Source organism: Neovison vison, chromosome 3 (genome assembly GCF_020171115.1).
Source record: "Neovison vison isolate M4711 chromosome 3, ASM_NN_V1, whole genome shotgun sequence".
NCBI classification, from domain to species: Eukaryota; Metazoa; Chordata; class Mammalia; order Carnivora; family Mustelidae; genus Neogale; species Neogale vison.
Genome location: NC_058093.1, coordinates 105,942,538 through 105,967,688, shown reverse-complemented (window position 1 = coordinate 105,967,688; position 25,151 = coordinate 105,942,538). Strand labels below are relative to the sequence as shown.

At 45.6% G+C, this 25,151-nt stretch overlaps 2 long non-coding RNA genes across 2 annotated transcripts in view; both read right to left on the bottom strand.

Annotated features, from left to right (window-relative positions):
• Positions 1–5,855: 5,855 nt before the first annotated feature.
• Positions 5,856–8,791, bottom strand: LOC122901875. The gene is made up of 3 exons (XR_006383697.1): positions 8,643–8,791; positions 7,948–8,493; positions 5,856–5,896 (listed from the first exon to the last, which is right to left on the bottom strand). It is a non-coding gene; the product is annotated as an uncharacterized LOC122901875 (long non-coding RNA).
• A 1,907-nt stretch (positions 8,792–10,698) lies between these two features.
• Positions 10,699–25,151, bottom strand: part of LOC122902748 — a 49,835-nt gene continuing 35,382 nt past the window's right edge. The window contains exons 2-3 of the long non-coding RNA XR_006383861.1: positions 15,080–15,276; positions 10,699–10,845 (exon numbers count right to left, since the gene is read on the bottom strand). This is a non-coding gene — a long non-coding RNA (uncharacterized LOC122902748). The remainder of the gene's footprint in view (positions 10,846–15,079; positions 15,277–25,151) is intronic.

Here is a 25,151-nt window from a genome sequence, read left to right as displayed (position 1 = left end):
GTACTGGACTGGGTGTCCCGATACAAAATGTAAACGAGAATTTGTTTCAAGTGTACAAAGAGCAGGTTTTACCTCTAGAATAGTGCCTGAATAGACTGTTCAGTATGGGGATGCCTGGGTGGCTCAGTCAGTTAAATGCCTTCAGCTCAGGTCGTGATCCCAGGGTTCTGGGATGGAGTCACGTGTCGGGCTCCCTGCTCAGCGGGAAGTCTGCTTCTGCCTCTGCTCCTCTCCCTTGCTTGTGCACATACACACTCTCTCTGGCAAATAAATAAAGTCTTTAAAAAAAAAAAAAAAAGTATGTCCAGTATGTACTTGTTGAATAAGTAACAACTTTCCCTTTTTGAACCATTTCTAAACTTTGCGGATCTGGGTGTCCCTCTGGTTTCCCTTTCTGGAAAAGCACCAGGGAAGTGTGTCAGTGCAGCCTCACGTTTATCTCTCTGCAAAAAGCATATGCACTCAAACTCTCTTGTATATGTAGCAAGGTAAGTTGAATATTTCCCTCTTCCCAGCCTGCAACTCATCCATCCACCCTATATAGGCATGGTACCATTCATCATCGCTTAATGTGTAAATTATTTTTTAAATGTGCCCTGGAGGGACACCTGGGTGGCGCAGTTGGTGAAGCAACTGCCTTTGGCTCAGGTTGTGATCCCAAGGTCCTGGGATCAAGTCCTACATCAGGCTCCTTGCTCAGTAGGGAGCCTGCTTCTGCTTCTGCCTGCTGTTCTCCCTGCTTGTGTGCGCTCTCTTGCTCTCTCTCTCTCTCTGACAAATAAATAAATTTTTTTTTTTAAAATGTGCCCTGGAGCTGGGGGGTGGGTGTGATTCCATCTTTAACATGTCATGACTGTGGATATTTTTTATAAGAAATAGAGCTGAAATTCTGTGGTTATAAAGAATATCTCAAGAAAATTCGTCAGTGTGATGTGATTTTGATTTTTCAGGTGGTTTCGTAGTGAGAAAATCAGACTGGAATTGAGTGGAAGGTAAGTTTCTGCTAGGTTTTTTTTTTTTTTTTTTTTAAGATTTTATTTATCTATTTATTTGACAGAGAGAGAGATCACAAGTAGGCAGAGAGGCAAGTGGAGAGAGAGGAGGAAGCAGGCTCCCCACTGAGCAGAGAGCCCGATGCAGGGCTCCATCCCAGGACCCTGAGATCATGACCTGAGCCGAAGGCAGAGGCTTAACCCACTGAGCCACCCAGGTGCCCCAAGTTTCTGCTAGTTAAATATAAAATTTTGTAGTGATAATGGCCTAAATAAGGTAAAAAGAGGGTACATTTAAAACTGCAATCAGTATGACTATGACTGTAAAAAACACTTTTTTTTTTTTAATGGGAAGTGTTTACACTTGAGTATGTGGAAGCAAAAGTGTGCATTGCTGTTATATATAATCAGCAAAGAGCTAAAGGAAAAAAGGAATGACTACACAGACAAGGTTCAATTAGTCCAATGTTTAGACTGTATTTACCATAGATAAGGTGGCAAGTGAGCAGACCAGTGAGGATTGAGGTTTTCTATTGCCAGCAGTACTTGGAATACAGTGTGACCGTGTCCAAGCCAACTTGTCACTGTGACTGGAAACGAGCCCTGGCTGATAAGTGGCATGAGCTGGGAATCCAGATCATCTGTAGGAATTCTGAAGTCTCACTGTCCTGCCACAGAGGCCATCTCTTGTTCCAGAACTGACCCAGAGCAGTCATCCCCGTGCAGTGACTAATGCAGGAGGCTGCTATCCTTTCACCTCGGGTGTGTGTGTGTAGTTTTGTACATATATTTTTTTTTCCCACTCCACAAGCAGAAATGATTGCATGGCCCAAACTGAACTATGTCATGGGGCATCCTTTGGACCGTCTGGTGGCTTATTGTCCTGTGGGCCAAGTCTGCTCTGCCTGCCGTGATTTTACATTTTTAAACGCTTGAAAAATCAAAATTCATAGCGAAAGATTAAATGCAAGACTTAGTGTTCCTAAATACAGGTTTATTGGAACACAGTCCCATTCATTTACAGGTTGTATATGGCTGCCTCTGTGCACGAGTTTAGCACAATAGAGGCCATCTGCGGTCCTCTGCTCAGCACAGCCCTTGGATGTGCCACAAACTCAATGACGCACTCTGAGCTCGACCTACAAGGAATCGGTAGATGCACTGGACTGCCCTCTACAGAAGGAGACACAAAAGGGGACAGTCCGAAGAAATTCAAAAAAGAACCTGCTGTGCAAATTCCAGAGGGCCATGCTGGTGCATCTCTTGTGACAGAATGGCCGAGAGGAATCCAAAACCCGAAGTTAGGAAGGCTCAACGAGAACCAGCCATCCGGGCTGCCAGGGACACAAAAGAGGCCAACAAGCATCTAACGAGACAGCAGTGGCTGCTGCTGGGCTCCCATGAAGGTGGCACCTAAGCAAAAGATGGTGAAGCCTATGAAGGTTTCTGTTCCCGGAGTAAGTGGCAAACGCTGAGTTGGCAGATCAGATTTTTAAATAAATGCCTATTAAAAGAATACAGTATGTGTTGACATTACCAGACTAAGCACTATTACAGTATCCCCAGCCCACAGGAAAGCAACAGGCAGAGAGAATATTTTGGATGGAGTATCTCAGGATGTAATTTCTCATCTAAAAAATAAGCATGAGGTAGTAACTGAAGTCCCCAGATAGCTTATTTCTTAGCCCAGCAAGGAAAGCCCTTTACCAGTGAGGAGGTCATTAAATTGTGTCTGGAGAAATGTGTCCAGATAAAATAAGCTTTTTATTTATTTATTAATAGAGAGTGGGGGGTGGGGAGGACAGAGGGAGAGAGAATCTTTTCTTATTAACATACAATGTATTATTTGCCCCAGAGGTACCGGTCTGTGAATCATCGGGCTTACAGATTTCACAGCATTCACCTTAGCACATACCCTCCCCAATGTCCATCACCCAGCCACCCCATACCCCCACTTAAGTGGGCCCCATACTCAGTGTGGAGCCCAATAGGCTCGATCTTACAACCCTGATATCATGATCTGAGCTGACATCAAGAGACGGACACTTAACCGACTGAACCACCCAGGCACCCCTAAAATAAGCTTTTTAAAACTATTGGCCTTTTGGGACACCTGGGGGACTCAGTCCATAGAGCATGTGACTCTTGATCTTGGGCTTGTGAAGTCGAGCCCCACATTGGATGTAGAGTTTAGTTAAATACATAAATACAAGCATACATACTATTGGCCTTTCAGTGAGAACAGTTGCATGAAGAATTAGGCATGAATTCTTTGGCATGAAGAATAAGGCAAATGATGTTGAAAGTTTGTCCTTAGCTCTTGATGACTTAACAGATGTTACTGATAACTGCGTGGTTGATTATTCAGGAAGTCAATACCAAGTTTGAAATGCTAGAGTGACCACCAGTTCATCCCCGTTTGCCCAGAACATTTCTGGTTTTAACACTGGAAACTTCCTGGTTCCAGGCTAAGTGGGATGGTTCGTCACCCTAGAAACGACTGAAGAATTCGATACTATGAGTAGTCGGTGTGGAGCAACTACAAACAAAAATATTTTGAAAGTTGAGAAAAAAAACTTAATACAATCTGAAGTGGAATCTTCCAAGATGTGCCACAACCAATGGTGGTAAAACTATGTGTGGGACAGAAAAGGCTTCACTGGACAAATACACAGTTTGCGAAACTATAAGGTGTTCAAAGCCTATTCACTGCAGTGTTCATCAGCAGTTATCAGAAAATCTGTGAACCTATCATGTGTTATTGAACCAAGAGTGTCCCTAACATACTTCATTTATTCTTGTGGATTTAACCATCACCAGTGCCATGTGTTTTTGACAGAAATAGAAGCTAAATATCCCGACTTGCACTATCACACAGCAGTTGGACGGCTTAGCAGTGATAAAGTTTTATTGAAACTTTCTGGGTTCCGGGCCAAGGTTGCAAATTTCTGAATGAAAAGAACCTCCCTCAGCCACTACTGAGCAATGAATAGCTTTGGAAATTAGGTTTGGCTGCAAACTTGATGCATTTGAGTCAATGAATTAAACTTAGAATTACAAGTCAAAGCACCACCTGCATTTGAAACTTAGATGGCACTTATGTCATTTTGATGATTAACATTTGAATGCAAGAAACGTCCCACTGCTTGAGAGACTTGCTGTGCTGTCAGAAGTTGACACAAGAAATACTATCTTCGTTCCCACACAGATTTGCAGGTCTACTTTCCAACCACACACAAAAGTTCCAGCGGTGGTTTTCAGACCTCCATACAAGTGCAAAGGAGATGTCCACGTTTCAAAATCCATTTAAGTGTGGGATCACAAAGCTTCCACCTGTCTCAAGTGCAGGTGATTAACTACAGGGTAATAATTGACATGCTAAAAGGCAAATATGAGAAGCTAATAGAATTCTACAAATGCCTTCCCAATGAGGAATATACTCAAAATCGTATTTGGGGATTGATAACCACTTGATAGTGCCTATTTCTGTGCAAAAACATTTCAAAAAATGAAATACAGGGACTGGCTGGCTGTCTCAGTCAGTGGAAGATGCGACCCTTCATCTTGGGGTCATGAGTGCAAGCCCCATGCTGGGTATAGAGAGTACTTAAAAATGAACTTTTTTTGAAAAATGAAATAGATAAAATCTCATTCCAAATCAATGTTAACATAGTAACATATTCCAAATAAGTGACTTTGATGATAAGAGACACTAATTTCACACCTTCTGCAAAAATTCAAAATGGATAATGAACCTAAATGTACAACATAAAACTAAACAATTTTGAAGAAAACATAGGACAAAAGCTTTATGACCTGGTGTTAGGCACAGGGTCCTTAAACATGACCTCAGGAGTACGATCCATGAAAGAAAAAAATTGACAAATTGGACTTGATCAAAATTTGGAATTTGCTCTTTAGTTAAATTACTGTTAAGAGAATGATAGGGTATCTGGGTGGCTCAGTCATTTAAACATCTGCCTTCGGCTCAGGTCATGATCCTCGGTTCCTGGGATCGTGCCCCCATGTCTGGCTCCCTGTTCAGTGGGGAGCCTGCTTCTCCCTCCCCTTTTGCCTCTGAAATAAATAAATAAACTCTTAAAAAAGAGAGAAAGAGAATGAGAAGACAAGGTATAGATAGGGTGAAAATATTTTCTTTTTTTTTTTTTTCAAAGTTATTGCAATCTTTTTTTTTAAAGATTTTATTTATTTATTTGACAGAGAGAGATCACAAATAGGCAGAGAGGCAGGCAGAGAGAGAGAGAGGAGGAAGCAGGCTCCCTGCAGAGCAGAGAGCCCGATGTGGAACTCGATCCCAGGACCCTGAGATCATGACCTGAGCTGAAGGCAGTGGCTTAACCCACTGAGCCACCCAGGCACCCGATTTTCAAAGCTTTTTATCCAGGCTAGACCTGTCAAAATAATCAGCTCAAGTTGTTCTAGACAACCCAACTTCTGCCTTCTGACCATAAAATGGAAACTATAATATAGACTCTCTTCAACATAATGTGAGGTATGTGGTAATAATTAACATTTACTCAATATTTCCATGTGTCACATATTGTGGTATGCCTTTTACATATATTAACCTATTTATTTATTTTTTATTTTTTTATTTTTTTTTCCAATTTATTTATTTTCAGAAAAACAGTATTCATTATTTTTTCACATATTAACCTATTTAATCAGAAAAAACCTACGAAGTAGATATTTCTTTTCAGTCCAAAAGAGGGGGAAACTGGGACACCTGGGTGACTCAGTCGGTTAAGTCGCCTTCGCTCAGGCCATGATCCTGGGATCCTGGGACTGAGTCCCGCACTGGGCTCCTTGCTCCACGGGGAGCCTGCTTCCCTCTCCGCCTCTTCCTGCTTGTGCGTGCTCTCTCTCTCTCTCTCTCCTCCTTTCTGATAAATAAATAAATAAATAAATAAATAAATAAATAAAATATTTTTTGAAAATAAATAAATAAAAAATAAAAGAGGGAGAAACTAAAGCCCAGAGAGTTTACATAACTTGTCCAAAGATTGTATATGGGGAGCGGATTAATAATGCTGACTCAGAGCCCTTCAAGTTCCCCTCCCACATGCTGAGTTGTTAGTGGCAGTGGAAAAAGGGAGAGGTACAAAAGTCCTGCAGTGACAAGGCCTGCTGACTCTATGAAAAGGAGGCAGAAATGGGGCACTGGGGCAGGCAGGGGAGGAGACAAATGGTGGCGGGGGTGGGGGTGGGGGGGTTGTTCTTGCATTGCCAGCTTTAAAGTGAAAGCACCTGAACGCTAGGTGGCGTTAGATCTCAGACACTTAAAATCTACAGTTAACTTTCACTCAAGTGAGACAAGAATGCAAGATTATTAAAGCGATGTATTTTTTGTAAATGAGATTTTATTTATTTATTTGAGAAAGAGAGCAGAGTGAGAGAGAAAGCATGAGCGGGGACAAGGGATGGGGGGGCAGAGGAAGAAGGAGAAGCAGACATCCCACTGAGCAGGGAGCCCAAAGCAGGACTGGATCCCAGGACCTCAGGATCATGACCTAAGCCAAAGGCATTTGCTTAACAGACTGAGCCACCCTGGAACCCCAGGATTTTATTTTTTAAACACCTCCTTGAGAAGCCTCCTTTCACAGATATACACCCATACACACACACATATACCCCACCACCACCACCACCACCAATTTCTAGACAATTAGAGAACACAAACTGCCACTATCAAATGATCCTTAAGCAACTGGGGGGGGTTAATAATGTCCCTTGGGAATCTTTAAAAAGGGAGGGGGGCACCTGGGTGGCTCAGTGGGTTAAAGCCTCTGCCTTCTGCTCAGGTCATGATTCCAGGGTCCTGGGATCGAGCCCCACATCAGGCTCTCTATTCCATAGAGAGCTTGCCTCCTTCTCTCTCTGCCCACCTCTCTGCCTACTTGTAATCTCTGTCTGTCAAATAAATAAAATCTTTAAAAAAAAATAATGTCCCTTGGGCAATTAGTTAGGGTTGAAAAATATATTTGCCAGAGGATTTCACATCACAACATGCTGATGCGTGATCCATGAGTTTTTAGCTTATGAAATTGCATGAAGTTATGAACAAGCATAGCTTAGGGTAGTTTGTGGGCAAATAATATTACAATTTGTTGTGCTGCAGCATATATGAGAATCAGATGGCTCTATTTAAAAAGGAAATTTCATGCAAGAGAGCTTTGCTTTACTCTTAAACACAATCTTCTGCCCATGACATGTGGAGTATTTCCTATTTTCTACTCTCTGTGCTCATTTAGATTTTTATTTATTTATTTGAGAGAGAGAATCTCAAGCAGACTCCACGCTGAGTGGGAGCCTGACATGGGGCTTGATTTCACAACCCTGAGATCATGACCTGAGCTGAAATCAAGAGTCGGACACTTAACTGACTGAGCCACCCAGACACCCCTTTTTAGGTTTTATTTTTTGTTCATGAGGCCTGAATTATAAGCACGAAGTAAACACTGGACTTAGAATATGGGGTATTTCCTATTTCTTTATTTTTAAAGATTTTATTTATTTATTTATTTGAGAGAGAGAGAGCATGAGGCAGAGGGAGGGGTAGAGGGAGAGGGAGAAGCAGGCTCCCTGCTGAGCAAGGAGCCCGATGCAGGGCTTGATCCCAGAACCCCGGGATCATGACCTGAGCTGAAAGCAGACACTGAACTGACTGAACCACCCAGGAGCCCCTTATTTTTCCTATTTCAGTTAGTAAATCTCAGCATTGGGAAATATTTTTTCAAATTATACCTAGGTGATATATTTCTGGCCTTTTTCCCTCTTAAAAACAAACAAAACCCAAACCCCAAAACTGTCTGGGGAGTCGGCGTTACCATTGGATCAGGAAGTCCCTCTGATCCAATCAGAGAATGTCTCACATTCCTATCTACCAATTCCTCCTGTCCCCATAGCCGGTCTGTTCTATAATTAAATTACTTACCAAGCACGGCTGCGGCCCGCTCCGCTTCTGTTTGCGTTTACAGAAAGAAGGACTTGAATTTGCAGCAGTACTATGGACTTTACTTTTCTGTGCTGGTTAGTGGCCAATTTTAGAATATCCCCTGTTATAAATAAACCCTGTCAACTCCACGATGCCCAGGAAAAGAAATTCAGACATTTGATGCTTGCCGAACATAGTTTCCGTAGCAAATGGGCTGTGATGCATGCTGCTGTTCTCCAGTAGATTCATTCGCAGGTTCTCTTTTGATTTGAGTATTTCCAAGGGAAGTGCTGTAAGGTGGGTTCCAGGGGAAGCAGGACCTTTGCAAGAAGAACCTACGAAACACCCTCATGGTCCGTCTAAAGGAGAAACTCTTCAGGATGTCTTTGGCACCGATACAGGATGATCACTGGCAATTTTTTTTCTTCTGCAGGAATGTGTCAATTTCTTCTATTTCTGCTTTAACACTTAGCTAGATGATATGTACTGCAGCATTTTTTTTTCTAATTAGCTTTTTTAAAAGTATATATCACTGCCAATGTATGCCTGGTATAATAAAAAAAAATGCAAACAAGTAGTTTAGTTTAGTAAATGCAAATTGTGTATCCATTTCTTACCTTGCAAGTTTGTTCTTAGCCCGTTATCTGATTTGATGTTAAGGTAGAAGCAGTCATATAAAGGCATAAATTGCTCACCTGGCTCATTGTTTGTGAGCTGGTTGACTTTTTCCTTGTTTTTTTTTTTTTTCAATGTAATTAATTACCTGAAGAGGTAGTATATTAAAAAGCTACAAGAACTCAAAAGATCCCAAAAATTAGGGGCGCCTGGGTGGCTCAGTGGGTTAAGCCGCTGCCTTTGGCTCTGGTCATGATCTCAGGGTCCTGGGATCGAGTCCCACGTCGGGCTCTCTGCTCAGCGGGGAGCCTGCTTCCTCCTCCCTCTGCCTGCCTCTCTGCCTGCTTGTAATCTCTGTCAAATAAATAAATAAAATCTTTAAAAAAAAATCCCAAAAATCAGTGTCTCCCCTTGCCTGTTAAGCACTTAAGGGGCTCCAGCCCACCGACTGTGTGCTTAGCTCAAGAGGTGCTCCCCCACCCCAGTCCTGCAGCTGCTGACCTCCCCAGCTTCTCAATCCCGGGAGGGCGATCTCATCACTTGAATCAAGAGGACCTATTTGTTTTTCTGCATCGTCTGTTTCAACTCTTTTTCTCACTTTGTTTTTGTTTATTTGTTTGTTTTTAAATAATCTCTTGTGTGGGGCTTGAACTCACAACATTGAGATCCAGAGTACTTCTTTTCTAATTTATTGTGTCTCCCCACTCTACCCCCAAGTACCTAGATTTCTAAGGGGAGGAGCCTTGTCTTGTTCGTAGTTATATCCCCAGAGACTGAGACAATGCTGATACACCCTATTTGTTTCATTAATTCGTACATTCAAAACATGTACGTTAGCACCTGCTGTGTGTCAGGCACTGGGGATTAGCAGTGAACAAAAATCCCTGCCCTCACGCAGCTTACATTCTAGTGTTGCAAGACAAGCAATTCTCAAAGAAGGAAAAGAAATACATACCATGGCGGAAAATGCTAAGTGCTGTAGAGAAAAATGAAACATCAAATAAGAAAAAGTGACAGAGACTTCTAAGGGTGGAAGAGGGGCTGCCATTTCAACTGGGTGGTCCAGAAGGGCTCTCTTTGAACGTGGCATCTGAGCAGAGACCATTTAAGGAGGGGAGGGAGTGAGCCCTGCAGATCTTGAAGGGAAAGCTTTGCAGGCAGAGGGAACAGCAAGTGCAAAGGCCAAGAGGTGGGAGCAAGCATGTTTATTCCAGAATCCATAAGATCAATGTAGCTGGAGAGGAGTTGGCAGAGGGAAGTGGTAGGAGATGGAGTCTTTAGCAAAGAGGGAGAGTAAAGAGATGCCAGAGGGGGCAGGATCAGGAAGACCATTGGAAACCATTGTCTGACTGTGAGTGAGATAGAGAGCACTGGTAGGCTTACATATAAGAGGATCGCTGGGCAGCTGTACTGAGAACAAACTGTGAAAACACACAGGAGGAAGTTGATGCTATTGCAGTAATCCCGGGGGGCATCTATGCTGGTTAGACCTGGGTGGGAGCAGCGAAGAAGTGCCCCTGTTCTGCATAAGTTCTCAATGTGGCCAGTGAGATCCACTAATCACTTTGATATGGGTGCACGAGAAATAGTCAGGTTTGGCAACGGGCAGAACAGAGAGACATTAACTGAGATGAAGACAGTGGGAAGATGTTTGAGGGAAGGGTGGGGTTCAGGAGGTACTTCTGAGACATGATGAGTTAGATAGAGGTGCCTATGAAACATCCAGATGGCGCTCCAAGTCTGAAGTCCAGCGGAAAGTTCTGAGCTGGAGAGAAATGCAGGCTATAGCCTGAGATTAAATGGGTTTTCATAGGAGCAAGTGCCCTGGAACATTCCAGGGTTTAGTAATCAGGGCAGTAAGCAGCAACCAGCAAAAGAAGGAGAAATGGAGAAGTGGAAGGAAATCAGGGTGAAGGGGTTCCCAATGTCAGGAGAAAAGAGTGTTATCAGGGAGAGAGTGTGACCGTCTAGGTCCCATGCTGCCGGATGGGTGCCCTGAGAGGCAACCTGGGATGCACCATTCAGCAGTGTGGCAGTGACCTTGCAAAAGAATATCGAAGCTCATTTCCAGCCCTGAGATTCTATAATTATCCTGTTAGTTTATGCAAGTTATTATATTTGGGATTAAACAAATAATGAAGGAAGAGCCCAAGCAGGCTAAAGCAGTCCCCTCATCAGAGGTAACCCGACACTTGCCACATGCTGGAGCCAAGTGGAGGAAGTGGGAAGCCTCCGCTGTTCATGTTTATTTGTCCTGGCGCAGTGACTCTGCTTACTGTTACGCTGAAAAAAATAAATTAATTTAAAAAATTATTAACATAAAAAAAAAGAGTCTAGCTTTCAGATTGGAGTCAAGATTCAAACCCCGTTTAGCCTAGTTCTGTCTTTCTCTTCATTACACTTTTGTTTCTTTTTAGAGCAATGTTTCCAACACTAAAACTTCTGGAAATTAAAAATCTGTTCCCTCTTCGTCTTTTTTTTTTCCCTCTAATTATATGGAAGCATCTCCATTTGTATTTGTTTTTATTTTATTTTTTCTGTGTTCCAAGACTCATTGTTTATGTTCTTCTTTAAAAAACTGTGACACTATCCTATAGGATGTTCTTTTTATTTTCCTCCTTATACTTTTTGTGCTGCTGACTGGTCTAAAGGCATCATTCCTCTAATCAATAATTTATATATTTGGGACATTCATGGAAAATGTTAAGAAAGGGGATCTGAATGGAGAGAACAAGGCAACAAAGACCCGGCTCACAGAAGACCATAAATCTGTTTTGAGTTTAAGCCTATCTCAAACTTCTGTGATGCTTAGCATCCAAAAACAAATCTGATTTCTTCTATTTGAGTCCTTGGCCTGCCCTTAACCATGGCCCTTCTCCATGCATCCTTGATCCATCCTTGGCCCTATTCTTTTTTTTTTTTTTTAAGATTTTATTTGTTCATTTGGCAGAGAAAGAGATCACAAGTAGGCAGAGAGGCAGGCGGAGAGAGAGGGGGAAGCAGGCTCCCTGCTGAGCAGAGAGCCCGATGTGGGGCTCAATCCCAGGACCCTGAGATCATGACCTGAGCTGAAGGCAGAGGCTTTAACCCACTGAGCCACGCAGGCATCCCAATCCTTGGCCCTATTCTTATTCTTCCTTGGGAAGTTCTATTTACATGCCATGAACTTGACCACAGACATTATCAAGGATACATCAGAGTTTAATCAGACTGTTCTCTTTCTTTTTTTCTTAGGATTGTATTTTTTTTGTGACAGAGAGAGAGAAAGGTGAGCATGAGCCGGGGGTGGGAGGTGTTGGTGACAGAGGGAGAAGCAGACTCCCTGCTCAGAAGGGAGCCTGATGTGCGGCTTGATTCCAGGACCCTGGGATCAGGACCAGAGCCAAAGGCAGACGCTTAACCAACTGAGCCACCCACAGTGCCCCCAGAATGTTCTCTTTCTTAACAGTACATAAAATGGTGGAATGTCTTACAATCCACAGGAGTCTCAGGTTCAATGATAGATGATATCAGCCACAAGCAAACCATCCATGCCAGGCCCCTATGCTACAGTGGGTCCCTTCCGAGTGCCCACGACTCTCTGCTTTACTCTATCTCCTGTATTTGTCCTCAGCATGCCATTTTTTCCAAACTATATTAGCTACTTATTATGTTCTTAGTTCCTGAGTTTGTACAAGGGAAATATTTCTTAGTAACTCATCTTTCTTATTTGGAAATCATACTCTGTAAACTAAAGGCATTGACTTTTATTTCTTTTCTCGCCTGATTAATTTGTTTCCTTCCCAGGAAATACAGTTGACAGGCAGGACATAAAGCCAGTGCCCCAACGGTGGTGGGGACAGGAGACCCAGAGAGGAGGAAGTCAGAGATTGGGTCCTCCTCTGGCCATGCAGGAACTCACTGGTAATCGTGGTCCAGCCCCTTCCTCCTCTCTGAGCCTGGACATTTGGATCAGGGAAAGAAGCAGCGGAGTTAGCCAATCTCTGAGGTTCTTTTTCTTCTTCTTCTTCTTTTTTTTTTTTTGAAGATTTTATTTATTTATTTGAGAGAGAGAAAGCATGAGCAGGGAGCAGGGCCAGGCGAGAGGGAGAATCAGGCTTCCCGCTGAGCAGGGAGCCTGGTGCGGGGCTCCATCCCAGGACCATGGGATCATGACCTGAGCCCAAGGCAGACGCTGAACTGACTGAGCCACCCACGTGGCCCTCTGAGGTCCGTCTTGCCCTAACTTCACCGTGGAAAGGAAGTGAGGGAGGGCCTTCTGCCCTGGTGAGGGAGGGCCCTGACACCACTCAGGTCTGAGCAACCAGAGCCTCCTCTCCAGCAGGGAGCAGAAGCTTGCCTCCTATGACCACACCCTCTCTCCCCAGTCACTAACAAGTGGGGAGCTACTGGGAGGTCCAAATACTGGGAGTACGAACTGCAAGAAGCTGAGGACCACACTGTGAGGCCCGTGCCTCGTCTGTCGTGCTGGGACTTGGTCAACTTCATGCCCGCCCTCACTCCTCTTCCACACTCAGCACTCACCAGCGTACTCCAGGGATCCAGGAAGAGCCCAGTGACTGAATAGTCCATATGTGGGTGACTAACACTGGGGTAAGGGCAAGAAATGCCCAGTCAGCTCACTGGGAAAGAGCAGAGCCAAGGAGGGGGTTAGGTGATGCTGCTGTGGACAGTGGGGAAGATGTAAGATTGGGAGCACCAGAGGCCAACGTGGTGAGAAGTTATTAAGATACAGACGCCACAGTATCCTTGGCATCAAAGTTTCCCCAATTTTCCTTGAGTTAACCCTCTTTCCCCTCTGTCAACCCATGTGATTTGAATGGAGGGTCTCCAGCCTGCGGTCTTGAGGGGACGCAGGAGCCGGGCCCCAGGCGCAGGCGTGCTGTCCCTAAAACACTTGCTGGAGCGATGGAGAAGAGGCACTTTTTCCACAGGGCCTCTGATTTCCCAGCATACCATCCTGGAGCTGCCGGTGGCCCCTTTATCACCAAAGGGAGCTCCAGCCTGAGAATACAGCCAATCCAAAAGAAAGCGGACCGAAGAGATGGAAGGACACTTAATCTGAATCCCTTGATCCAGCCAAGCTCCCTGGACTTTTCAGTAACCTGGGCCAATAACTGCCTTTCCCCCACCAATTGTGCAAGTAGAAGCAACAGATTTTTTTCTTTTAAGATTTCATTTATTGATTTGGCCCAGAGAGAGAGAGCACAAGAAGGAGGAGCTGCAGAGAGATAGGAAGGGAGAAGCAGGCTCCCCACTGTGCAGGGAGCCTGAAATGGGATTCGATCCCAGGACCCTGAGATCATGGCCTGAGACAAAGGCAAACACCCCAAATGACTGAGCTACCCAGGTGCCCCCAGATTTTTTTTTTTAACTTGTAGATTTGAAGCAGTTACAGGCTTAAGAAAGTGAAGTCTTTTGCAGAGACAAGCCTGCAAGCACTGCTGAGGCAGAGCACGCTTCCGAAGCCACCCCTGGTCTCGCCTGGCTGACGTGCGCCGGGCCACAGTGGGCTGAAGAACATTCCTCTCATCCCTGTGACCTAGGAAATAACAACCTCACTGTGTGTGTCCTCCTGCCAGCAGGTGTGGCTGCCTTCAAACAGCGCTCCCCAAAGTCTGAACAAGCAGGCAGGCTTTCCAAAGTTGAGGTGGGGGCGGGGGCTGACACCTGTTTGGCTAGTAAGATGCAAGGAAGCCCATGCAGACTCTTGCCACCCCCAGAACGGCCAGGGCAGGTGGGTGGGTGGGAGTGCCCCCCATTTACATTGTAAACATGTCTTGCATAATTGAGCTCCTCTTTTTCTGGTTGAACATTACCCACAGCTGCCTGCTGGATGGAAAATATGGCCAACAAATCACAGAGCAGGTATGTGTCAGTGAAGAATTTCCCACTAAACAGCAGGGGTGCTGACCCTTCGTTCTCACAGCCTGGGGGTGGGAGGCCATAAAAGTCACTTGTGCAGGGTGTGTGGGGCTGCGATGAGTTGTTCTTCCCAGATACTGCGTGTGTCAGGAGGCGAGGGCTTTCTCAGAGGTCATCATGAGCTCCCATTCATTCAGCAGGGGGACGCTCCGTGGTTTTTTCCTTCCAAAAGTCATGTTTTGGGACCCCCTGAGTGGCTCAGTCGTTAAGCGCCTGCCTTTGGCTCAGGTCATGATCCTAGGGTCGTTGGATCAAGTCCCGCATCAGGCTCCCTGCTCAGCGGGAGCCTGGTTATTCCTCCACCAGCTGCTCCCCCTGCTTGCGCGCTCTCTTTCTCTCCCCCTGACAAATAAATAAATAAAACTAAAACACAACCAAAAACCTCCAAATTAAACAATAACAACAACAACAAAACAGCCATGTTTTCAGCAAGGATTAAAATGTGTTTTCTGCTTTCCAGGGCATTGAAGCTTCCCACGTGTTCCTTAGAGACAAAACAGACTTTCACGTCACTTATTTACAGCAACTGTTGCTAGGTTGATGCTAATTAAACTACGTTCTAGGTGCCAGGAGAAGCTTTCAACCTACTTACCTCACGTATGGATCCCTAACACATCTGTGTGTGAAAATGAGTTTCATTTTATTTTTCGAATGTAAAAGTATCAGACGCACAGGCAAACTTCATCTCAGGCAGGCTACGAAACTGGATTAAGGTCACCAAGCTTGTATAAAGGTGTGACAGCGCTTCCTGGGTCGGCGGGACTCCAGATCTTACGTTCTGTCCACTTGCTGCACCGCCAATCATACAAAGGAAAGAATGGCAAATTTTGAAGTAAGGAACAAAACTTTAAACCGATTTGCTCCTTCTCGGTATTCTAAAAACACTTACTGTTCATTTTTTTTAAAAAAGAGTTTATTTATTTATTTGACACAGAGAGAGATAGCAAGAGAGGGAACACAAGCAGGGGGAGTGGGAGAGGGACAAGCAGGCTTCCCACCGAGCAGGGAGCCCAATGCGGGGCTTGATGCCAGGACCCTGGGCTCACGACCTGAGCCGAAGGCAGACACTTAACAACTGAGTCACCCAGGCGCCCAATCTGCCCCTTGTTTTCGCAGAGAGCCAGAGGCTGGAGGGCCACGGCTTAGGGCGCTGCACTCACAGGCTGGCCTGACCTCCAGCCACTCCTGTGGACCCATATCAAAACACGTGGACAAAAGCCCACACTTTGAAGAACAAACCCCACACCTGGTTTTGTCCCCAAAGTTAGTTTATTAAGGAAACCAATTACCCACTTGTCCGTTACCAAGAAGACTAGTCTAAACGTGCAGTTTATGGTTTGGAAAGGACAGGGCTGACTTAGCTCTACTTACTGGACCACAGTCTTGGCATCAGCCTTCCTGAACCTTCTGGGCATTTCCTCAGGACGCTGGTCAAAGCGTGGATATATGAACACCAAAAACGTGTTCAGCACATTCCTAGTGCTGGTGATTGGGTCTCAGCCGTCACAGAGCTAGCTTCCTGTGAGGCAGCGAAGACTGATACCAAACAAGCAATTACAAAAGTAATATGTGTGATGAAAGCCAAGTACAGTGTGGGCACGTAACAGGTGGACTTAAGCCTGTGCTGGGGAGCAGGAAGGCACTCGGGCATTCCGGGAGGGGGCAGAATGCCTGCTAAGCTCTGAGGAGGCACGAGCTGGTGAGTCTGATGGAACAAATGAGCCTAATAAGGAATGCAGCTCACTGCAGGCGGCTAGGGCTGGGCCGGTGAATTTTTGCCATATTGCCCAGGCTGTTCCGATGCCTACCAGAGTATGAGAACTGTGACCTTGGAAAAACAACACACAGGGCCCTCCTCTCCCAAAGCATGGCCAACACAGCCCCACGCCCACGGAACTCGACTCCCAGTGCATCTTGTCTTGGTCTCCACATTGTGTGACCCTCTAGTGTTCTTTCATCATTGTGCAGACTGGGGTGTTGTTTTCATTATTACATGACTTTATTTTTTAAAAAAGATTTTATTTATTTATTTATTTGACAGAGAGGGAGGGAGACAGAGAAAGAGAGAGCGTAGAGGCAGGGGGAGCAGCAGGCACAGAGAGAGGGAGAATCAGGCTCCCTGCTGAGCAGGAGCCCCAGGACCCTGAGATCATGACCTGAGCTGAAGGTAGACGCTTAGCCAACTGAGCCACCCAGATGTCCCTAAATGCCTTTATTTTAAAAATCAGATTTATTTGGGGGCGCCTGGGTGGCTCAGTGGGTAAAGCCGCTGCCTTCGGCTCAGGTCATGATCTCAGGGTCCTGGGATCGAGTCCCGCATCGGGCTCTCTGCTCAGCAGGGAGCCTGCTTCTCTCTCTCTCTGTCTGCCTCTCGGTCTACTTGTGATTTCTCTCTGTCAAAAAATAAATTTTAAAAAAAAAAAAAAAAAAAAAAATCAGATTTATTTGGATAAAATTTACCTACAGCCAAGTTTACTGACATTAAATAAAAAAAAAAAAACAAGATGAACCATGAGAGACTATGGACTCTGAAAAACAGTCTGAGGGGTTTGAAGTGGCGGGGGGGTGGGAGGTTGGGGTACCAGGTGGTGGGTATTATAGAGGGCACAGCTTGCATGGAGCACTGGGTGTGGTGAAAAAATAATGAATACTGTTTTTCTGAAAATAAATAAATTGGAAAAAAAAATAAAAAAATAAATAAAAAAAAAACACAATGAATTTTGACAAATGTATACAGTTGTAAAATCATCATCACCCAAAAAGGTCTTTTGTGCCCTTTGTTGTCAATCCCCCTCCCCCCACCCGAACAACCACTTACAGGCTTCCTGAAACAATAGTTTTGATGAAGTTCTTGAACCTAGGTGAGGTTCAGTGGGGTGAGGTTTGGAGCCTACCGCTAAGAAAGAATTCTTAAGACGTCTTTGGTGCAAAAAGGTGGTTTATTAGAGCACGGGGACGGGATCCATGGGCAGAATGAGATGCTGCTGCGCCGGGCATGTGCAAAAGGGTGTTCAGAAGGGCTAATGGGGTAAAGAAGACGGTCAGGATATTGAAGGCATGGTTACTATCAAGCCAAGGCTGCTTTCCCTCTAATGAGGCACTAACATAAAGACAATTGGGAGTCTCCTGGTGGAATGTCACATTTCTGCTATCAAGTGTCCTTGTTAGTGAGATTTAGGTTTAGAAGATATTTAACTTTATTTACTTTTCCTTCTACCTCAGCCTCCTTCAGTTTTTATGGAGGGGAGGGTGACATTAGGGCTTGAGGAATTGAGTTATGTGCTTTTGGAAATTGGGCTATTGATAAGGTAACTTCTTTGTTGTAAACCTCAAGGACATTTGTAAACCAAGGGAGACTCCTGCCTTGAAGGATTGTGATCTCTGCAAGTTAACTATTTGTTTTCCTTCTAGGGTAGTCAGGGGTGCCTGAGGAATGTGACACATATTACGGAGGGGAGTGGGTGGAGAGGGGGTGCAAGGTGCCAGCTTTTGCTTTGTCCTCAGCAAGCCCCCTGCTCCCTTATCAGTTTCACTTTTTTTTAACAGTTTTATATAAATGGAATCCTACAGATGTAGCCCTCTGTATCTAGCTTCTTTCATTTGTATCATGCCTCTGAGACTCATCTATTTTGATGTGTCTAGAAGTAATTCATGCTGTTTAATTGCTAATGAGTATTCCATTGTGCATGCATTACTACAGTTTGCTCGCTAGTTGATGGACGTTTGGGCTGTTTCCAGTGCTTGTGTGTTACGGATAAAACTTTTAGGAAACACAAGTACAAGTCTTTGTGTGAACATGTTTCCATTTGTCCTCGGTAAGCATCCAGGCGTGGGACTGCTGGGTCAAGTGGAAAGTGCATGTGTATAAGCAGCTGCCAAGGGGCGCCTGGCTGGCTCACTTGGTAGAGCCCGTGACTCTTGATCTCAGGGTCCTGAGTTTGAGCCCCATGTTAGGTGCAGAGATTACTTAAAACAAGAAAGAAGGAAATTGCCAAACTCTTTTCCCGAGCGGCCATTGTGTATTCGCTGCCAAATTGTATGAGGGTTCAAGTCTCTCCACAGCCATGTCAACACTTGGTGCTTCAGTCTTTTTAATTTTAGTCACTTTAAGTTGTATTTTTATTTTATTTTATTATCATTTTTTTTAAGATTCTATTTATTTGACAGGGAGAGAGACAGCAACAGAGGGAATACAAGCAGGGGGAGAGGACATGGGAGAACCAGGCTTCCCACTGAGCAGGGAACTCAATGTGGATCTTGATCCTAGGACCCGGGGATCATGGCCTGAGCCGAAGGCAGATGCCCAACGACGGAGCCACCCAGGCAGCCCAGATTGCGTGGTTTTGTTGCTGTTGTTGTTGTTTTAAATCACTCTTGTGGCGCCTGGCTGGCTCACTCGGTTAAGCATCTGCCTTTGGCTCAGGTCACTATCTCAGAGTCCTGGGATCGAACCCCGCATTGGGCTCCCCACTTCTCCCTCTGCCTGCCGCTCCTCCTACTTGTACTCTCTCTTTCTGTCAAATAAATAAATAAAATCTTAAAAAAAAAAAATCACTCTTCCTACAGCAAGGAAAAGGAGTTGAAAGGGACAAAAACCCAGTTGGGGTGGCTTTTGCAGTAGTCCGGGTGGGAGGCTTTGAGAGCGTTAGCAAACAGCTGGCCTGCTTTCCCGTCAGGAACAGAGAGGCTGCAGGAAGGGGTAGTAAGGAAGAATTTATCCTAGAATGGCTTGAGCACACAGTGCACAGAGGAAACAGGGACTTGCTCTGGGTTGAACCGTGAGGGAGCTGCAGTCAGAAGGAAAGACTCCTGCCAAAGACGGGCTCCTGACCCTGCTTTGAGGGCTGGGGACCCCACCTGTAGAGGGGGTCGTGGGCAAGGCAAAGAGATCATTCTTGTCTCCTTGGCTGAGAGGACGAAGCAAATTTTCACATGGAGTTCTAAGTAGTAGCTAGTTATCTTCTGAAATAATTCTGTGTTACAGTATCACTCAACTAATTCAGAATTAACTCACAGATTGCCTGATCTGCTGTCATCTGGGTGCACAGAGCCTCCCTTCCGGCTGCTCAGAGTTTAGTGAGTGAAGGGAGAGGACATTTGAACACTGTTTTCACAGGAGACACAGGAGACTGTTTCTTTGACATTATTTATCTATTTATCTGACCAATCTATTTATCTGTAGCCCCCTCCTGAGGGGTCCCACGATCACGAAAGGGTAGCCACACAGCCAACGTCAAGGCAACTCTGTCGAAAAGGTGAGCTCCTTGGCCCACCTTTGCAAGGGCTAACGGACGTCGGTTCCATCTTCCCAGATTCCAGCAGGATCGCTGCTAGGCCCTCGGGCCCTGAGTAGCTCTGGGGGTCTCCCAGGAGCCACGCAAGCCCGTGTGTTCACCCCCACTTCTGGGGGGTGCCAGTCTGAGATGAGGGCGACCGCAAAGAGCACCCTGGAAAGATCGAGTGGTCATAAAAGTGCGCCAATCAGCTGTGCACCTCCTAGCTCACCAGATGAGTCAGGAGGCCAATCAGCTCCAAGAGTTCCCAAAGACAAAAATGGTCATTTACTGGGAGAGCAGAAAGCGGAGCTTTGGCTAAAACCACTTTGCCTTCAACAGCAACTTTTTAATCCCTTTGTCTGGTGCATGAAATTGGTTCCCAGAACACAGGGGTTATTAATAACTGTGGGACCTTTTCCCAGTCTCCAGATCAATTGGCAGAAGCCTCTGACTACTTCCTTCTGGATGCTTCTATCATTTAGAGGTGGGAAGTGGCCTCTCCTTGAAACTGGTACAGTTTTTTTTCTTTTTTTTAACCTGGCTTGTGAGTTATACGGTAGCCCCCCAACCCCAGACCCCCACCCAGCAAACTGAACCCCCAGGGGGCTTGTCCCTCTCTACACCTTCCTCAGAGAGCTCAGGGTGGCTTGCTTCTTCGCTTCTGGGGAGCTGCTCCTGCTGTCTCAGGGAACTGCAGTGTGTCCCTCTCCTCCGGGCCGGCTTGGCACTGCTGACAGCGATCCAAGGAGCCGGCCTGATTTAGAATGAGGTCACTTTGAGGTGCTTCCTCTCCTTGTGGTTGGTGAAGGCCCCAAAGTCAGCTGCTGGGCAGGGGCTAAACAAGGCCCAGGTCTTAATTTGGGGGCCACATGGTTGGGTGGGAGAGGGGGTGGGTGGTTGGGTGGGACACATATTTCTGTAGCTCCTATGGCTGGGGCAGTGTCATAAATGCAGGATTTCCTCCAGAGCTTGCCTTCTGCTCTCCTTCACCCTTCCCTGGAGCTTCACCTGCCTGTGGCTCTACCAGGATCTCCCCTCAGGAAACGGCCCCTCTCTGATTCTCCTCCAAGTTCCACCCAGCCTGCCAGCCTGCTGCTTGTATCTCCAGAGACCGGGCACTGGCTTCCTAAACCCAGCATGGTGCTGTGGGTTGGACAGGCCTGGGGTCCCCCCGCCCCACGCCCAGAGCTCACCTATGAATAAATGAAAACAAACACACCTGCCTTGTGAGGATCAGAGATGGTGGGATCAAAGCACCTCCCAGACACAGTGCACAGAGGACACACCACATGTGGCTATCAAGAGCTGACTTCAGGGGCCCCTGGGTGGCTCAGTGGGTTAAAGCCTCTGCCTTCAGCTCAGGTCACGATCCCAGGGTCTTGGGATAGAGCCCCGCATCAGGCTCTCTGCTCAGCAGGGAGCCTGCTTCCTCCTCTCTCTCTGCCTGCCTCTCTGCCTACTTGTGATCTTTGTCTGTCAAATAAATAAATAAATAAATAAATAAATGAAAAAGCTGACTTCATCCCCCCCCGCCCCAGCAAAGGCACTCACACCCCTCCCCTGCCTGTCTCTGGGAACGGCCTCAGTGCTCTTAGTCACTCAGACCAAATGACAAAGCAGTATTCGTGTGCATCTTTCACCAGCCTGTTGAAATACAGTGGTAAAATAGACGTCATAGAACACTGATCATCTTCACCCGCAATCTTTAAGTGTAAAGTTCAGTGGCATTAAGTGCATTCACATGGTTGGGAAGCCATCTCCAGAACTCTTCCGTCCTCCCCAAATTAAAACCCTGTCTGCATTAAACAATACCTCCCCATTTCTCCCTCCCCTCAGTCCCTGGAAACAGCCTTCTTCTGAATCTATGAAGCTGACTGTTCTAGGTGCTTTTTAGAAGTGGAATCAGATGGTATCTGTCCTCTTGGGTCTGTCATAATGTCCTCAAGCCTCACTCATGTTGTAACATATGTCAGAATTTCCTTCTGGATAATATTTAAGGTTGGCTAATACTCCACTGTAGGTATAGACCACATTTAAACAATCCACTCATTGGGCTATTTTCCAGAAGGGTTTTTGAAGGAGAAATTAATGCATAAACACACATCACACAAGAGTGTTGAGTGAAATCATGTCTCATCCTGTCCTCTCAGTCCCCAGCCCTCCATTTTTCCCTCAGCAGTGACCTTCCACTTCACCTTCCTGTCTGTGCCCACTGCCCAGACTCCGCTTCCTGGAAGCTGTCCTGCACACTCTGCCAGAGGGGATGTCCTAAGTCGAGCTCTCGCTGTCACTGCATGTGGCCTTCCAGGATGCCCCCTAGCTGGTCCCAGCTGACCAATATAGTGTTCCCAACACCACGGATGCTTTCTCTCCAAGATGCCTGAAGAGACCTTCTTCACCTCACCAGAGTTAGTACCAGTGCTTCCTTCCCTAGAAAGGTGTCTGGACCATTCCCACCACCCCAACAGGAATTCCTCTCTTCCTCCTTGTGCTGCTATGATATTGACTCTATTCAGACCCGGCTTAAGAGCACTAAGGTAAGGTAGGGTCTCCAAAGGTAAGTCAACTCCTGTCAGGAAGAGAAACTCATTTATTCTCGAGTGTGCTTGGCGACATCTCCACACAGGCCTGGGCACCAAGACTGGCCTGTGGTGTGTCCCTCAGCTTCTCACAGCGTCCATCTCCTCAGAGCCTCAGGGAGAAAGGTTCTTCCTCACAGGCTTGCTGAGGTGACTCAATCAGTGTAAGGTAAACCCAGTTGGTGTTTAATAAATGTGGCCCCCCCCATGGGACCAAGACTGGCTGTTAGGTACCTGGGTTTGTGATGCTCAACCACCAGCACAACTAGACCCTGGTGTCCTTAATGCTCAAGGGTCTCCCTTTCAACACAACTGAAGGGAGGAGGGTGGCTTTGGGTGAGGAGGGCCAGTTCTTGCAGCAGGGAAGGGCGGGGAGGCATGAGGGCCTCAGTGGTGTCCCATCCTGAGTACTCCCCCAGGAGCTTCCATAGAGGTGAAGGGTCCCTGGAACCGGGTCGAGGGGCAAGGTCACATGCTGAGGTCTGCCCAGAAGCTGCAGCCCACCAAGGCCCACTTTTGCTTCCACCCTCCTCTCTCCCAACTATCTCCTCCAACTCTTCCGGTGGGACCATGGGAAGCAATGCCAGAGGATGGGGTGTGAGTGCTCGTGAGTATACGTGACTGCAGTCCCTGATCCCCAGGGCCCCAGTGCAGAATGCTCAGATCCTCATGGCCTCCCTTCTACGTGGATGAGTTCTTCTGGTTTACACTTAACAGCACAACTAGAGAAGCCTCAGCACATAAAGGAAACCTGCTCCTTTACCATTCACCCATTCAGTAACAATGTTGTGGAACACCAAGTGTCAGGCACGGTCCCATGGGGCATCGCCTGCTGTGGGGCAGACCTACAACCCCTCCCGTTGCCATCCTCCCCTTTGCCTGGTGCCTCCTGTTTCTGAGTCTGGCCGCTCAGACTCCTTCAGCCACCAACCCCCCTCCCCCAGGGTCCAGATTCCAGCTTTCTCTACCTAATGATGCTAGTTCTCTTTTGTCTCTTGCTTTTTGCCTCCTACATTTTGTGGACATCTCTGATCATTCGCCACTTTCTTTGCCCGTTTGTCTTCCGGATTTATGCCTATTTCGATCCTGTCATTACCTCTTCGTGATGTTTCTGACAGGAAGCAGAGATAAATTCTGGTGTTGCAGCTGCCATAGCTGATTAGAATTGCCTTCCAATTTAATCTTCACTTGGAATGTCTTCACAATGATTTACGGAGTTTGGATAATGTTCAGTTATAAAATAGTATTTGTTTTCAGAAACTTGGAAAATATAGAAGTATTCAGAACATAAAGATCAGTCATAATCCCAGAAATGCAGAAATAGCCACCCTTAACATTTTGCTGTATGTATGTGTATTCTTTAAAGCAAAAAATGTTACCTCTTTTCTGCTTTCTTGAATTTGATGCTGATACTTGGGGCCTGCTGGATCCCCTGAAGAAGGCTTTTATCACTGGAAGGCCCTTGGCAAGCCTTGCTTGGACATCCCAAAGGTTCAGTGTTACATTGGTGCCTCTCGCTACCCTCCTCTCCCCATTTCCCTTGGTCTGCAGTGCCCACTTCCACCCACGATTCAAACCTTCAGTGCCCAGAGGCAGGTGATAAGGGAACCCGGAGGGCCCTTCCCAGCCCTGTCATCCCCTGGGAATGTTCTGCCAGGAGAGAGAACTGGGAGAAAAGCACCTGACTGCATTCCACAGTCACCTGCCAGCTGCCCCTGGCTGTTGTCTGGCCCTTGGTGATCCCTAATGGGGGATTTTGGGATCCCTGGAGAGTCGCTGGTTGTGGGGAAGGTGCTGTAAATGAGCAGCTCTTTAAGCCACCAAACCAAAATGACCCATGACCTGAGTCTTAGCACTCTTAAATTCTGGCTTCAGAACTTAATGCCAAATATGGAAAATGTTTACACCGGTCAAAGAAACACAAATCAGAACAACAATGAGATGCATCCTTCCACACGCTCTCAATAAAGGGCAGGTATTTCCAAAAAGAAAATGACCAGTGAGACACGGAGTCGTATACTGCTCTTGGGTGTGTACACTGGCAAAATGCTTTGGGAAAGTAATTTTCTAATAGTACTAAGAAGTTGAAAATGGTTATACTTTTTGATCTAGTAATTTTACTTATGGGACTTTAATGTGAGGGAAGAATTCTAAATGTAATAAAGTGTTCTGCACCAAAATATCGGTTGCAGCATTATTAGTGATTCAAAAATGGTAAGAATATAATCTAAATGCCCAACAGTATGGGAATACTTTCATGAATACTATTTGTGAAAAGGTTATTACAATACGACCGGGTGACTGTTATTGAAATAAATGAAAACAGATAAACCCAATACTTAAAATATAGTTTGCCGATGGATGTCAAGACAAAAGTAATATAATACTGAGACGGGGGAAAATACACTAACATTTTAATACCATACTATTTAATATTATCTTTTTAAAAAATATTATATTTTTTAAAAGTTTGTCTAATTTTTTTTAGTAATCTCTACACTCAGTGTGAGACTTGAACTTATGACCCCGACATGGAGAGTCATTTGTTCTATCAACTGAGGCAGCCAGGTTCCCAATACTAGTTATTTTTGAATGAAAGGGGGACAGAAAGATTTTGGTTTTTCCTTTCTGTTTTTCTGTATTTTACAAATTATCTGTCATCTAGTATTACTTTATAATTGGCAAAACAGCAGTAAACCTACCTTTTAACGAAAAAATAAGCCAGCTGTACTTTACTTAAGTGCTACTGTATAATCAGATCAGAGATTTTATTTTATCTTATTTTTTAAAAAAGATTGTATTTATTTAT